The sequence below is a fragment of the Cololabis saira genome, chromosome 10 (genome assembly GCF_033807715.1).
Source record: "Cololabis saira isolate AMF1-May2022 chromosome 10, fColSai1.1, whole genome shotgun sequence".
NCBI lineage: Eukaryota > Metazoa > Chordata > Actinopteri > Beloniformes > Belonidae > Cololabis > Cololabis saira.
In genome coordinates, this window is record NC_084596.1 from 9,600,410 (window position 1) to 9,616,809 (window position 16,400).

Genomic DNA, 16,400 nt, shown 5'->3' on the forward strand with positions numbered 1-16,400 from the left:
GGTCCCGTGTTGGACGTGGGACTCTACTAGGGGTGTAACGATACATGCATGAGGAACATATGACTGGAAAAAAATGGTCTTTTATTTGAAAGACACAAAATACAAAACAATGCTGTGCATTTGCCCTATTGTTATAGTTTGTAATGCTTTATAACTGTTTAAGTTTTAAAGAGAAAGCCAGGCCAACCATTTTCCACAAACTGAACTAAAAGTAAATGTCAGGTTTGCATTATGCATCTTCAGTTTCATACAAGTACAAATATTTTGCCACAAACTGAATAGTTTCTCTCATGTATGATTTGACTTTTTTCTTTTCCAGAAATGTAACAACTAAAATTAAATAAATAAATAAAAGTAAATAAATACATACAATTTTACATCATAAAAAAGATTGATTCATGCTCACCTTATAAGTGTAAGAGGAGATTTATTTTTGTTAAGAAGGTTATTTTGGTAATTCAGGGTTCATTATTTTATAAATATATTCTTTATATTCTGATGTAAATCAGGGACTATAATGACACTAGTCAGTTTATCTGTAGTGATTAGTCTGTTTTAGATTGGGCGGAGTGATACGCCACAGTACGGCACTAGCTGCTGTGTTGATGTTCTAAAATCCTACACTGTTGAGGGACATTAAAGTACACTGGAACTCAGCACAAGTTTCCCCGTGTTTATCCTACTCACGACCTGAAAAAGGTTTAATTTAATAAGGTAAGGCTTAACTCTACACCAGCCTTACATAAGTAAAAGTTCAGAGCTCAAAACCCCCCAAGAGTCCCGTGATCGGGACCAAAACAGGACTAGTTTCTTCTGAGCGGAGGAAGATTTTGGTCCGCGGGTCGAGGCGCGGTCGTTACTAGTCAACACAATAGATTAATATTAATAACCCAATATCACAATACAGTTTGCCACCTCCACGACACGTATCCTGACGTTTTTGTATCGCGAAATTTCGTGGCACGATATATTGTTACACCCCTAGACTCTACCGTCCAATCAGAGGCCGGATGGTTCCGCGGGCGGGGCGGGGGTTTGATTCCTGTGTCCGTGGTACCAGGCTCTGATCAGAAAGGTTCCTGCAACTTGTTTCCTCCTCCGCTGCTTCTGGGAAACTCCCCGACGTGACTTTTCTGCTGCGACTTTTGGAGCCTAATTAACAAATGTTCTGTGATTGTCTGTAATTAATGGGATTAGCAGGACTAATCACCTCGTTGGGACGGTTCAAGCACCAGTCGCAGGGAGCAAACACAAAGTGAGGGAATGAATTTACAAGGAGAAACTTGATCGTCTTTGGCTCTGCAGGAAGATAAATATCCACTTATGGGACTTTTTCTCATCAGATTGGTTTATTTAGTTTTTAGGAGTCGTTCTGAACAGGGCTGGGTATCGATTCAAATGTCAAGAATCAATTTGATTCCAATTCTTAAGATTCAAAATCGAATATCAAGGTTTGATTCGATTTGATTCCGATGTCGATTTGGGTTGGTGGTATTAAAACAGTTTTTCGATCTGTTGCATGAATTATATGACTGTAGTTCTGCAACATATTAATACTAGTATTATATTGAGATTCAACAGCAAGTATTGCAGCTAATGATGCTGTAAGGACCAATCAGCTCCCAGAATGCTGATAGAACTGCTTTCAGAAACATCGTGGGGCAGAATTACCAAACAGATCCAGGGAGGAAACAGTGACGGATGAAATCAGTTTTTTTTTTCCCCCATTCCGTTTTTTTCCATTTTTCGTTTTTTTAATTTTTGAGAATTTAGCATTTTATGCAAATTTAACGCCAAGAAAGTATATAAAGCAATGAAATATAGAAAATGTATGCAGTTATAACTGAAAATCTTAATGTTTCATACTTTTAAACATATTTAAAGGCAAAAACATGGCAGTAGTTATTCTCGTGTCCAACAAAACATTCCTTTTTTGGGCATAAACACAAAAATTTCAAAAGTTATTTGTAAGAAATAAATAACTAAGAAATAAATAAATCAAATATGCCTTTCAATATCCATTTAAATTGCAAAAAAAGAAAGAAATTTCAACAGCGCTTGCGTGAATTAAATGACGTGACTACTGGGATTAAAGTTCACCCGGCGAAAATGTACTAACGAAAAAAATCGATCTTTAGACATACGAATCGATTTTTAGGAATTAATATGAGGATCGATTTAGAATCAGAAAATCGATTTTCTTCAACACAGGCCTAGTTCTGACCGTGTTTGTTGTGATTTTGGGTTTAAACCGTGAATGAAAGCAGAGCTTCATCAGGGAAAGTTACGGGTTGTAATTCCTGTTGAAATCTGAAGCGTTTATTTTGAAAGAGCCGGAGTAAAAGTGCCTCTCCACGTGTTTTCAGCTCTGCAGCAGGATTTCACAGCCGTCTCCGAGCTGCTGATGCTGCACGTGTCCAGGGATGTTCCCCTGACACGGTCGGCATCGTCAGCACATCCCGCCTCGCGGTCGGAGGTTTACTCGTGAGCATCAGTCCGTCCCAGCAGCTAATGGACATCTCCACATCTGCAGCTCGGATCTTCTGGCAGGAAATAGGACATGACAGTGGCTCTGCTGGATTTTCAGAATAAAACGCCACGAGCTCTGAGGCTGGTGGTGAAAAATTCAGATGGTTTTAAGAGATCTGAACCACATGTGGAGAGCAGGCCTGTGTTGAAAAAATCGATTTTCGATTCTAAATCGATTCGTATGTCTAAAGATCGATTTTTTTTTTCATCATTACATTACAACTTTTTTTTTGTTTATGCCCAAAAAAGGAATGTTTTGTTGGACACTGGTGCCATGTTTTTGCCTTTAAATATGTTTAAAGGTATGAAAACATTAAAGTTTTCAGTTATAATTGCATAAATTGTCTATATTTCATTACTTTATATACTGTCTTGGGGTTACATTTGCATAAAATGCTAAAAACTAAATTCTCAAAAATTAAAAACCGAAATAGACCGAAAATGGAAAAAATTAAAACGGAATGTGGGAAAAAATTAAATCATACGGCCTTATCTCTGTTTGCTGCCCTGGATCTGTTCATATCAGTCATATAATTCATGCAACAGCTCAAAAAACTGTTTTAATAACACTAACCCAAATCATCTCACAATCGAATCAAATCCTGATAATCGATTCTGAATCTTAAGAATCGGAATCGAATCGATTCTTGACATTTGAATCGATCCCCAGCCCTAATGGAGAGAGGTTTATTTTGGCGGTCTAACAGCTCAGTTTATTTTACAAACATCCAGTTAACATCTGTAATTGTAGATGTCTTTAAACGAGCAGAACACGGTCACATGACACCTCCGTCCACTCCTCCCTGGGATTGTTATATTCTCTCCCTCTGACCAGAACCAGCTGCAGCTGCATCGTGTTCATGATCAATATTTCTGATTTATTGCAATCTGCTGCAAAAATGGTGCAAACAGTGCACAGACATAGTTGTTTGTTGTTGGACGTGATGGTTGGCGGTTTGTTGCAGCGTGATTTGTGTTTAATCCCTCGACCGTTTTGCTGTAAAACCTCTCTCACTGGAAGAAACTGCAAAAACTCAATTCTAAGAAAGGAAAAAAGTTTTTATTTCAGAGTAACCAGATGACTATTTTTTCTTTTTTTTCTCAGAATTTCAGCCAAGAAAATATTTCCGACCGCACTGGCAAAGATTAAAATAACAATGACAATTATGACTGGATTCGTGGAATATTAGTTTTATTTCTAGAGATGTGCTAACTGAAGTCGACTGATACCCCTTTTTCCACCAAACAAGACCAGTTCCTGAAAGGCCCTTGCCATTGAAATCAAGCACATAATTTTCACACAGATTAAAAAGTGAGATTATCTCTCACTAAGGTGTATTTAAGGTATTTTAGGTGTAAAATAAAGTAAATAATACAATAAATCTACACTTCAGCCACCGGGAACAAGGGTCATAAAGGGATCAGGGACTAAAGAGGCCCCTTTTCCACCAAACCGGTTCCAGAGCTGGTTCTGGTTCTGGTTCTGGTTCTGGGCCAGTGCTGAGTTTGGAACCAGGCTTTCTGTTTCCACTGACAAAGAACTGGCTCCGGGGCAGAAGAACCGGTTCCAAGGTAGCACCAAGTCTTTGCTGGTCTAGAGGAAAGAACCGCTTACGTAAGCGGAGGGGGAGGAGTTATTAAGATCAACAGCAATAGCAAGACTGGGAGACGGAGACATTTTCAAATAAGAATGAATCTGGATGCAGCAAAGCATCATGGGAGGAGGAGGAGACAACCTGTCTTTTAGAGATGTGTCCACGGAGGAGCTACGTGGACCAAGTCCTGTTAGAGCAGATACCTGGTTGTTGCTGCAACTTTCACGCAAACACAGCAACGTAACTGACGTGGCTCCTCTTAGCACCGAGCTGTGGAAAAACAAACCGGTTCTCAGCTGGTTCTTAGTTGAACGAGTTTTGAACCAGAACCAGCTCTGGTTTGGTGGAAAAAGGGTATCAGAACCAGCCTGGAACCGGTTTGGTGGAAAAGGGTTACCTGTGGCGTTTACACCTTGTTTAGACGTCCCAGCAGCCTGTTGTGGGAATGTATAACCCAGGAGTCGGCAATCCGCATGCAGCTCTAGAATCGCCCTAGTGGCTCCCTGGAGCTTTTTCAAAAATGTTTGACATTTTTTTTCCTTTTTTTCTTTTTTTTCTCTTTTTTTCTTTTTCCTTTTTTCTCTTTTTTTCTTCTTTTTTTTCTTTTTTTCCTCCTTTTTTTTTTTTCTCTTTTTTTCTTCCTTTTTCCTTTCCTTTTTAATCTTGACATTTCGACTTTTTTCTCGACATTTCAGCTTGTTTCTCTAAATTCAGACTTTTTTCTCAACATTTCAACTTTTTTCTCAACGTTTCAACTTTTTTCTCAACATTTCGACTTTTTTCTCGCGATTGTACTTCAACATTAATCTCGACATTTTTACTCTTTTTTTTTAAATTTTGACTTTTTTCTCTGCATTTCGACTTTTTTCTCCAAGTGCATAATGAAAAAAAACCTTTTCCCCCAGTTCTAACTAATATAGAAACATGCATCATGTGTTGTCTTCATTCTAAGGCTTATACGAGACTTTTCATTTTTTGCGGCTCCAGACATATTTGTTTTTTGTGTTTTTGGTCCAATACGGCTCTTTCAACATTTTGGGTTGCCGACCCCTGGTATAGCCTTATAGCTGTGTCTTAGACGCCATGCTGAGAACTCCACATGGCCCTGAACGCCACACGCACGTGAACGTGGCGGCCTCCCTCAGGCTGCAGGGTCGTCCAGGTCTGATCCGCTTCATTCCAGTATTAGAGAGGTTTCCGAACATCTTGTGGCTGGATAAAGGTCACGCCCTCTCCTTCATGTCCTTGTGAGCGAAGTCATTAGCGCCGCGGCGCGGCCGTCTTTTCCCACCGGTGTTCGCACCTCACCGGCCGGATCAGCGCTGGGAAACGCACCGTCTGCACTCCTTATTGAATCCCGCCTGTAAATTGGTTGTTAGGAATCCTCTGGGGGGGGTTTCTGCCACGGGGAACCTCGCCGGCCGACGCAGGCAAAGTGGATTAATGGAGACGGAGAGGCCGTTAAGGTGGACTGCTGCGTCTATTTAGAGAAATGCAACGGATGCAAAGCAACGACACGTTCACCGTAGTTCCCTTCAGTTGGAAAGATTTACACCCAAGTGACACATTTATGTCGTTTCCCATAACTGACCGATGATGGACGAGTTGTTACGAGTCCATGAATGAGGTTGAAGTTAAATGGATTTTAATTTGCGGATGTTCAGGAGTAAATACTGAAATACTGAAGATCGGTTGAATCATACGGAGAGAAAATCCACTCAAAACATTTCTGTGTGCGTACAATTAGATTTGTGCGTAACTTAGCTGGAAAGTTACGGACAAAACGATAATTACAAATTCAAAAAGCCTCCTACACACACGAATCGTTAAATAAACGTGTACAATTTGCACAAAGCTGTAGATACGCAGAAATGGTTTTAATACTCTTTTCCTCCAAGAAGCCTCACAGATTCATGGTGCATTTAAGGACTGGAGGAAAGCTGGGTTATTAGTTAGTTAGTTAGTTAGTTAGTTAGTTAGTTAGTTAGTTAATTTATTAGTTAGATACGTAGTTACCTATCCTAAGAAGGTACTTCAGACCACCTTCTTGTCTTCTTGCCTCCCGATTTGACCGTCAGTTTTTCCACCACCTAGCAGTCTAAAAACATCTAATGACATTTGTACGGCTCATAAATCTGTCCACAGATCTGTCCATATAAGGAATTATAGAATATTACAAACCATGAGGTGCTGAGATATTCTTTCTTACTCAGGCCCACAATTGTTCACAATTCGTTACAAGTTTATTGGTAATTAATAGGGGTGTAACAATATATCGTGCCACGAAATTTTGCGATACAAAAACGTCACAATACGTGTCGTGGAGGTGACAAAGTGTATCGCGATATTGGGTTATTAATATTAATCTTTTGTGTTGACTAGTAACGACCGCGCCTCGACCCGCGGACCAAAATCTTCCTCCGCTCAGAAGAAACTAGTCCCGTTTTGAGCTCTGAACTTTTACTGATGTAAGGCTGGTGTAGAGTTAAGCCTTACCTTATTAAATTAAACCTTTTTGGGGTCGTGAGTAGGATAAACACGGGGAAACTTCTGCTGAGTTCCAGTGTACTTTAATGTCCCTCAACAGTGTAGGATTTTAGAACATCAACACAGCACCTAGTGCCGTACTGTGGCGTATCACTCCGCCCAATCTAAAACAGACTAATCACTACAGATAAACTGACTAGTGTCATTATAGTCCCTGATTTACATCAGAATATAAAGAATATATTTATAAAATAATGAACCCTGAATTACCAAAATAACCTTCTTAACAAAAATAAATCTCCTCTTACACTTATAAGGTGAGCATGAATCAATCTTTTTTATGATGTAAACTTGTATGTATTTATTTACTTTTATTTATTTATTTAATTTTAGTTGTTAAATTTCTAGAAAAGAAAAAAGTCAAATCATACATGAGAGAAACTATTCAGTTTGTGGCAAAATATTTGTACTTGTATGAAACTGAAGATCATAATGCAAACCTGACATTTACTTTTAGTTCAGTTTGTGGAAAATGGTTGGCCTGGCTTTCTCTTTAAAACTTAAACAGTTATAAAGCATTACAAACTGGAACAATAGGGAAAACGCACAGCATTGTTTTGTATTGTGTGTCTTTCAAATAAAAGACCATTTCTTTCCAGTCATATGTTCCTCATTCAAGGTTGTTAAAAAAATACTGCTATAATATTGTATCGTTATCGTGACCTCAATATCGTGAGATTAGTGTATCGTTACACCCCAGTAATTAAGTATCTAACTAATAACACTGGACTCAGATGAAAGTTCAGATTTCCCAGCTTTCCACCAGTCCTCAACGCACCATGAACAGATGAATCTGTGAGGCTTCTTGGAGGAAAAGAGTCTCAAAACCATTTGTGCGTATCTAACGACGTGTGTGTAGGAGGTTTTTTGAATTATTAATTATTGTTTTGTCGTAACTTCGAGCACAAAGCTAATAATACATACAAAATCAAGTACTACACACAAATGTTTTGAGTGGATTTTCTCTCCACTCTCCATAGATTCCCCCTCAGATGTTTTTCTATGACCAACTCCGAGCTTTGAACACGTTCCTCTGATGCCCCCCCACCCTGATAAAAGAGCTCCATCACTTCCACCGATCAGTCCTGACAGCCGGTTGGACTCGAGCAGCTCCATCAGGCTCCGGCTCCGGCTTCTCGCCGAGGAAACGGATGGAAAAGGAATTTTCCCAGGAGTCCTGGCGGCCCGCTCTCCCGGGAAGCCCTTGATTGCCAATCACAACACAGATTGGATTCCACTCTTCATTTATTGGTCCGACGGGCGGGTAATGGAGTATCCAAGAGTACTACCCAGCATCCATCTGGGCCGGCGGGCTGATGGTGGCGATGGCTGGAGGTTGGCACTTCCTCCCTGGAGCAGATTTGTACTCATCTCTTTTAATGAATTTATTTAGCAGCTTCAGGTAGAGAGAGAAAACAACAACAATGGACACCGAAACACCTTGAAACTGACCAAAGTAATCGTAGATTTAAATTTACCGAACCTCGACTAACGTAAATCAGAAATGACTGGGAATGTCATTCAGACGTTCAGGCTCCACGAGACGAGGATGCAAGAAGACAACTGGAGTCCAACTGGAGTCCAACTGGAGTCCAACTGAAGAGACGATGATACGAACAGGAACCAAAGAGCCCAGAACCACTTCCTAAGAGATTCAGGGTGACCTCCAAGGTCCAGGTCCATCGGTGTCGGATCACACCAACCATCACAGCGAGGAGGATCAAAGTGGACCACCGAGGAAAGAACGGAAGCCTTCAGAGAAAAGAAGACTGGGGCCCTGTCCCAATCCCCCCACTACCCCTACTTTTCAGCACTACCCCTAAATTTTGCGCGTTCCCGTGAGGGTAGTGGTGTCCCAATTCCTTTTTTCACCTAGGGGTAGTGAAGAAAACGAGGGTAGTGGCTATGAATCTGTCCCTACGGATCAAGGGTTTTCCGATCCTCACCAGCTGATCTAGGGACAGAAAAATTTCCCAGAATGCTTTTCGTCGTCGTTAGTGGACTGAATCAAAAAAAAAAACATGGCGGACAATTCTTATTTTTAGTGAATAAAATCAAAATTTTGAGTTGGTTTCTGCATAAAAATGCATTTTAATGACATTTCTAGCGAGAAATATATATTTTACTTTCATAATATTCACTCAGTGAATGTACATAATCACTCGCTTGCCGGTTGTTGCGAAGTCTTTTTCAAACCTCGCCAGAATAAAGGCTGATTTATGGTTCCGCGTTACACCAACACAGAGCCTACGCCGTACCCTACGCCGTAGGCTCTGCGTAGATTTAACGCAGAACCATAAATCAGCTCCCGAGCCGGCAGGCAGTTTTGATCCCGAAATTTTCAGAGCAAATGTCTTAACAGGCTGCTGCTGCTCCGAGCCGGCGGCTCTTCTCCGAAAACATCGGATCAAATTTCTGAACAGGCGTTATTTGGATAAACTGAGCCCAGGTCGGGGATCTTAACGGTTACTTTTACGCCTGAAAAAATATTAAAACGTAATAAAGTGGCATATTAACAGCGCTACAGCTGAAATTAAAACAGCTTTTATCTCTCAGCTTCCTGATATGGTGTGACGTATGTGCAAACGTAACTACGCAGTCGCTTACGTACCCGAACGTAAACCACGCAGTGACGTAGCAAGCAAAATTTAGGGGTGGTGCTGAAAAGTAGGGGTAGTGGGAGTATTGGGACTGGGCCCTGGGAAGATTACAAGTGCCCTAAAATCTGTGGCTTCTTTTTTAGGGGTAGTGGTAGAAAGTAGGGGGTGTATTGGGATTGGCCTAAATCTACTGTGGAACATGTAGGAGTCCCGGTTCTGTTCTGCAAAACCGGGGATCTTGAATCTGTGCAGGGACGATGAAACCTCAAGACTATCGAGACGTTCTGGAGACAAATGTCCCGTCCAGTGTCAGAAAGCCTGGTCTCCATTGCAGGTCATGGCTCCCTGGACAGGATAAAGACCCAAAACCAGCCAAAACCAATCAGAACCAAACACTGGACTATTGTCCTGATCTACATCCTGTGGAAACATCTGGAACCTGCAGTCTGGAGGAGACACCTTCAGATCTGAGACAGCTGTCGGGTCATGAGGACCAGGACACCTGTCCACAGGTGCCAGGAAGGAAGGAAACCGGCTCTGGTTCGTGTTATACGGACCAACCCGTTCCAAGACCTAAAACACGGCTGTTCTTCTTCAATCAAGATATTGATTGGCAGCAGAGCTCTCTGGGGTAAATACTTGTACTGACTAACGAGGCACCGATTCTGTCAGCGAGCAGCTTCTGTTCGTCACTCTTCCTGCGTCGGCCGTAATGGACATCGACGTGGCTGTGTATGCTTTATTGAACCGTCTATTTGAGGCCCGAGAGGAAGCAGATCCGCGTCTGTCGGGTCATATCGCGTTAGCATTGATCCGGTCCGCATGGTCCAGGATCGTCCCCGACCTCTGGACGACTTTGAGGAGAAATATGCCGTTTTGATGCAAACGATTTTTTTAAGAGTAAAAAAACTTAACACAGTTAGGTTCCAGTCCAGCAGCGTCCGCCGCCTGTCTTCATGTCCTTCAGCAAAACTCTGTAGAAACACGTCTAATATGAGTGAAATATTAATGCCATGATTGCGCAACTGTCCACAAATGTCTGGGATCTCGGCACGGCCGGATGGCAACACAACGAGCCAGGAATGATTCACGGCTGGATACCTGGACACCAGGATACCTGTTTACCAGGATACCTGGACACCTGGATACCTGGATACCTGGACACCTGGACACCTGGACACCTGGACACCAGGATACCTGGACACCTGGACACCAGGATACCTCAATGCCTTGATACCAGGATATCTGGATAAATTGATACCTGGTTACCTGGTTAACAGGATACCAGGATACCTTGATACCAGGATACCAGAATACTTTGTTACCCCCTTATCTGGATACCAGGATACCTGGTTACCTGGACATCAGGATACCTGGACACCTGGATACCAGGATACTTTGTTACCTCCTTACCTGCATACCAGGATACCTAGACACCAGGATATCAAAATACTTTGTTACCTCCTTACCTGGATACCAGGGTACCTGGTTACCTGGATACTAGGATACCTGGACACCAGGATACCTGGACACCTGGATACCAGGATACCTGGTTACCTGGACAACAGATACCTGGACATCTGGATACCAGGAAACCAGGATACCTGGACACCAGGATACCTCAACGCCTCGGTACCAGGATATCTGGATACATCGATACCTGGTTACCAGGATCCCTGGACACCAGGATACCTGGACACTAGGATACATGGATACCTGGATACCAGAATACCTTGTTACCTCCTTACCTGGACACCAGGATACCAGGATACATGGACACCAGGATATCAGAATACTTTGTTATCTCCTTACCTGGATACCAGGGTACCTGGTTACCTGGCTACCTGGATACCAGGATACCTGGATACCAGGATACCAGAATACCTTGTTACCTCCTTACCTGGATACCAGGATACCTGGTTACCTGGACACCATGATATCAGAATACTTTTTTACCTCCTTACCTGGACACCAGGATATCAGAATACTTTGTTACTTCCTTACCTGGATACCAGCAGGAGTCCGTAGAAACCCGTCTAATATAAGTGAAATATTAATGCCGTTATGATCGCGCAGCGCTCCACAAACATCTGGGATGTCGACGCGGCCGGATGGCAACACAACGAGCCAGGAATGATTCACGGCTCGCATCCAGGGACAGTAGGGCGGAAGGTTACAAGACGGGGCTAAAGGGCAAAGCAATCGAACGAAAATTGCAGTTCCTCAACCGACCACAAGGGGGCCGCCCCCAGAAGTGACTCGAGTCCATGTCCAACAAACATATTTACACTCTGGTTCCTAAAACGGCTCCATAGCTTGAGTTCACACAGCTGATTTTATTTTTTTTATGTTCCCCGTCAGTTTAAATGATCTAAAACCAATAATTTTGGCATAATTAGGGGCGTCCTGGAAAACCTGGAAAATGAGAAAAGAAAGTCAAATGGTTGTCCTGGAAAAGTATCCCCCGCCTCCCCGCCTCGTTGGTGGATGTAAATGCCCCACGTGACACTAGCGGCCAATCAGATCTCATCTTCTGCTTCCGGGGGACTTTAGCTGGATTTATCGACTTTTCAGACGCCTTTAGGGAAACACTTGGAGACAAAACTAGCGTCTGAAAATTGAAGAGTGTCGTTAGATTTGAGGTTTTTCTCTCCCGCGGCCACAAGCTCCTCCCTCTCCCGTGTTGAGTGACAGGCAGAGCTTAAGTGGGCGTGGCCTTAACTGCATTTCAGCAGAGCTAATTACAGGAAACAGGTCATCTTCATCCAGTATCTCACACTTGTTTTATTGTCTGACAACAGAAAGTAAGTAGGAAAAATAAACCTTAGGAATTCTAATAGATAGAAACTAGAGATTAATGACTTCTCATGTCGACTTAACCTCATTAATTTCCAATAAAAGTAGTTATCAACAGAGTGAGATGCTCACAGAGACCCTTAATTAAAAAGTCCTGGGAAATAACTCCAGGGAGAGAATGTGTGGTTAACGGCAAGCTGTCATCACGCTAACAATTAGCATTTATCTCCTTATTGATTTCCGAGCCGTTAATGGAGACCTAATCAAGAATAATTATTTTAAAGGCAGTATGGCTTGCTGCTGCTCTCTAGCGCCACCTCTGGTAACAGGCTGGCATGCATAGAATAAGAGTTATTTTGAGACTGAAGGTGCAGTTTAATTATTAGTTCCTGATATTCAGGTGGTGCCTCGTTGTTGATTTATTTAAATTATTAATTACTGTTATGAACAATTATTGATAAACCTTTAACAACTAAAGAAACATCCCCCTTACATTGCACATCTTCAATAACAACATAAATAAATAAATAATATATCTATCTAACAATACAATGTTATACAATATAATAAGATAAATATTGACCTGAGATGTTAATTTAGATTAATTTAATTAATAGATTAATTTATCATATTTTTTACGGTGTCTATTTTAACTATTATTTAATCATCTTGTGGTTTTTTTTTCTAAAGTATTTCTTGTTTTACTGTCTGAAGTTTATCATAGAGGGGAGGTCACTCGATAAGCCCTCTCAGGTTTCACACTTTTCTTTTTTTCTTTAAACGCATTCCATTTTTATTTTCTTCTTTCAAAAGTTTGCAAATAAATTAAAAAAATAAATAAATAAAAAAACCTGTAGATAAGGTGCCGTATTCTTTACTAAAACCACCTCTTTTCTTCGCCGCTGCTGCCCTTGGTACCCCAAACCCAAGCGTGCTGTTGGTGCCTCGGACACCAGGGGGCAGTAGTGAGTCCAACACGTCCTCAAAGGGAATATTTACACTTCTCCTCATGTGTTTCGTCCTCCAAGTGATGAGTCACGTCCTTTTTATTATCCGTGCAGCCTGACGTGAAGGACGCAATCATCGCCGCTCGTTCCCTGAAGGACTTTGGTGCTTCAGATTTTTATACCTTGTGTGTAAATACCAGCTCTTGACCTGAGCTGAGAACCCGCCGCCGCAGTCTTTTGTGTTGGAGTGTCACCTGTTACTTCATACCGTCATCGCAGTGAGCAGTTAGATGACTCGGCGTGAGCCGTCAGAATGTCTCGCCAGTCAAACGAGGGTCGGCGGGTAAACGCTTCACAAGCAGGAGGCGTAGCTGGCTGTTCAGGCCGGACTGTTGGGGGCGCTGCTGGGACGGTTTTGGGAGCAAATACTGGAATATGATTGATCTGTGACTGATCAGTTCTGACTGGGAAACAGCTGGTACTGATGGAATAGATCTGTGATTGCATCATAAGCAATTTTTAAAATATGTCATTGCACGCGCCAACAAACAACATTTATACAGGTAGTTTGGGTCTTAACCGTCAGTCACTCACTAAACATGGAGAAGGAGAAAAAGAGATGCAGGAACTTTTCAGGGTTATGGTGGATGAGATTAATGTGCGAAAAAAAAATACTATTGGGGAAAATTAACAATAATTAACTACCACGCTAACTAACATGCTAACAAACAGTTAAAGGAGCATGAGGCTCCTTTTAAGAAATGAGACTCTCTAGCGCCACCCTTCACCACGACGGCCGTTGGGGGTACTGCAGCCAACAGTGAAGCCGGCACGGGAGAACGGGGAGAACGTGCATGCAGCGTCATGTGACGTCACATCCGCCGCCCAGCGTGGGAAAAGCGGCCCCAGCCTTGCTGCACATTTTGCAGCACACAGCCTGTTCAAGGCAACGGAGAGATACACTAGAGGGCTCACTCTTTTTGGTTTGGAACGCTTCATCTGACATTATTACTAGAAAAATTAAAACGTATACAAATTTTTTTCATAAATCCAGCCTCAAGCTCCTTCAACAGGCTCTTTGTGTAATTAATTACAAAGTATATCCTCAAACTATGACCTACTAGTCTAAACTTGTCTAAAATGTGTTGAAAAAGGTGATATTAGAGTCTTACCTTTTCACTGAAGACATTTTAAGACACGTCAAGGTTGTCTTAAAGTTAAGAAAAAAGTCAAGAACAAATTTGAGAACTTTTATTTCAAGGATACCATTTATTCTTAAGTTTTTTCTTAAGAAGAAACTTAAGAAGAAAGTTGAGAAAATACTTAAGAATTTTTTGGAGAATATGACTTCTTCTCTTTTTTCTTCTTAAGACTGAACTTAAGAAAAAAATGACACTTAAGAAGATTTTTCTTCTTAAGAATGTTTTCTATATCTGGTTACCAGGATACCTGGACACCAGGATACCTGGTTACTTGGATACTTGAGCAGCCAAATGTGATACGAGACGGATTCCTGTTAGTTTTACTTGAATCCTCTGGAACATCATCCTTCACAGAGAAGAGTTTTTATAAAAACAAATGCCTTGAGTTTAGCGTAGCGGTGATAAATGGTTCCACGCCTCAAGATTATTTAGGTGTGTTTTGATTTTACAGATAAAACAAATAGTGGTTGTGTGCATTTCAAAAAGATGAATGGTTTGATTTTTTTTTATTTTAAGTGGTCCCTGAAAACAGGTCCCTGTTTCAGCACTGAAGGATGTGTTTCTGCAGAAGTACAATAATTGATTTAGGTTAATAGCCACAGATTTATAGGGGCGAGCACTCCAACACATTTACATTTACATACGGCATTAAATCTTCTGGGCAGTGAAGGAAATCCCTGCTAGGTGTTGGTGGGGGAGTCTGTTAAAGGTAAACGGGTTAAAGGTAGACGGGAGGCTGCAGCTCCGACTGCTATTTCTGGACCGAGACTATCTGGAGCCCCACCAACCAGCAGTTAAGCATATTGCCGATAATTATTTGCAGTATCACCCAAAACGGCAGAAAAATTGCTGCGTCTGAGAATCCTGTGCCAAAAAAAATGTGCATTTAAGTTTAATCATTGAAATATTGTAACTTTTCTTAACTTTATATGTGTAAATACAATCACGATTTGCAATTTTACATATCTGATGAAACATTACTGTAGTTTGTGCAGCAATTTTATAATCTTTTTTAAATCATTCATATGACATCCTATTTAAACTTCTCACTCGTACAATACATTCACAATGTATAAAAACTAAAGTATAAAAAAATAAAACTTACCAGATAATAGTTACCCGCTTTACATTTAAATATTAAACTTATACAGCTGGCTCATATAAATGACTAATAACCAATATACATTTATTTGAACGTGTGAGTGGATCAACTCATTAACTATTTCTTTTTTCCCAACAGGATCAGATTAAATTACTGTTGATTTTATTAAGTTTAGGTCTGAAAACGACCATCTCTTCACCGGAATAACTCAACTCAAGTTGATGACGTAAACCGCATCGTCCCAGTTCTGCAACACACATTTGGGAGATAAGGATTTTATTAGTTAATCTAAAAAAAGATAGATGCTTATTCTACCTGTCAGTCTGAGACACTTCAATTTTGGATGAACATTTACATTAAAGTTACAGTTCTCTCTAAACTCGGCCTCCATAGTTAAGGACGGAGGATCTGTCGCTGCACTGACTCACAGATTAACCAATTAACTTTATGCTAATCAGTTAACTGTTCCAATATCTTATATTTGAGAGATAAGGATTTTATTAGTTAATATAAAAAAAGATGGATCCTTATTCTAACTGTCAGTCTAAAATACTTTAAGGTTAAGGTTGGGTTAAGTTACTGTCTTTTTTAAAATCTTCTATTAAAATTGTATTATAAATATTCACAGACTACAGTACTGCCATAATTATTAAGAATATTGCGAATGTGATAAACCGTCAGGTTATACACACACACACACATATATATATATATATATATATATATATATATATATATATATATATATATATATATATATATATATATATGAAATATTCTTAATATGTCAGTAATCTCTGAAGAAATATTGAGACAAAAATTTTTATGAAAGATTTAAAATAAGACAGTAACTTAACCCAACCTTAACCTTAAAGTATCTTGGACTGACAGTTAGAATAAGGATCCATCTTTTTTTATATTAACTAATAAAATCCTTATCTCCCAAATATAAGATATTGGAACAGTTAACTGATTAGCATAAAGTTAATTGGTTAATCCGTGAATCCGTGCAGCGACAGATCCTCCGTCCTCAACCGTGGAGGCCGAGTTTAGAGAGAACTTTAACTTTAATATTCATCTTT

At 40.7% G+C, this 16,400-nt stretch overlaps 1 protein-coding gene across 1 annotated transcript in view; it reads left to right on the plus strand.

The window, feature by feature from the left end:
• kcnq3 (potassium voltage-gated channel, KQT-like subfamily, member 3) overlaps nt 1-16,400 on the plus strand; it is a 134,664-nt gene that overhangs the window by 95,361 nt on the left and 22,903 nt on the right. The window lies entirely within an intron of this gene.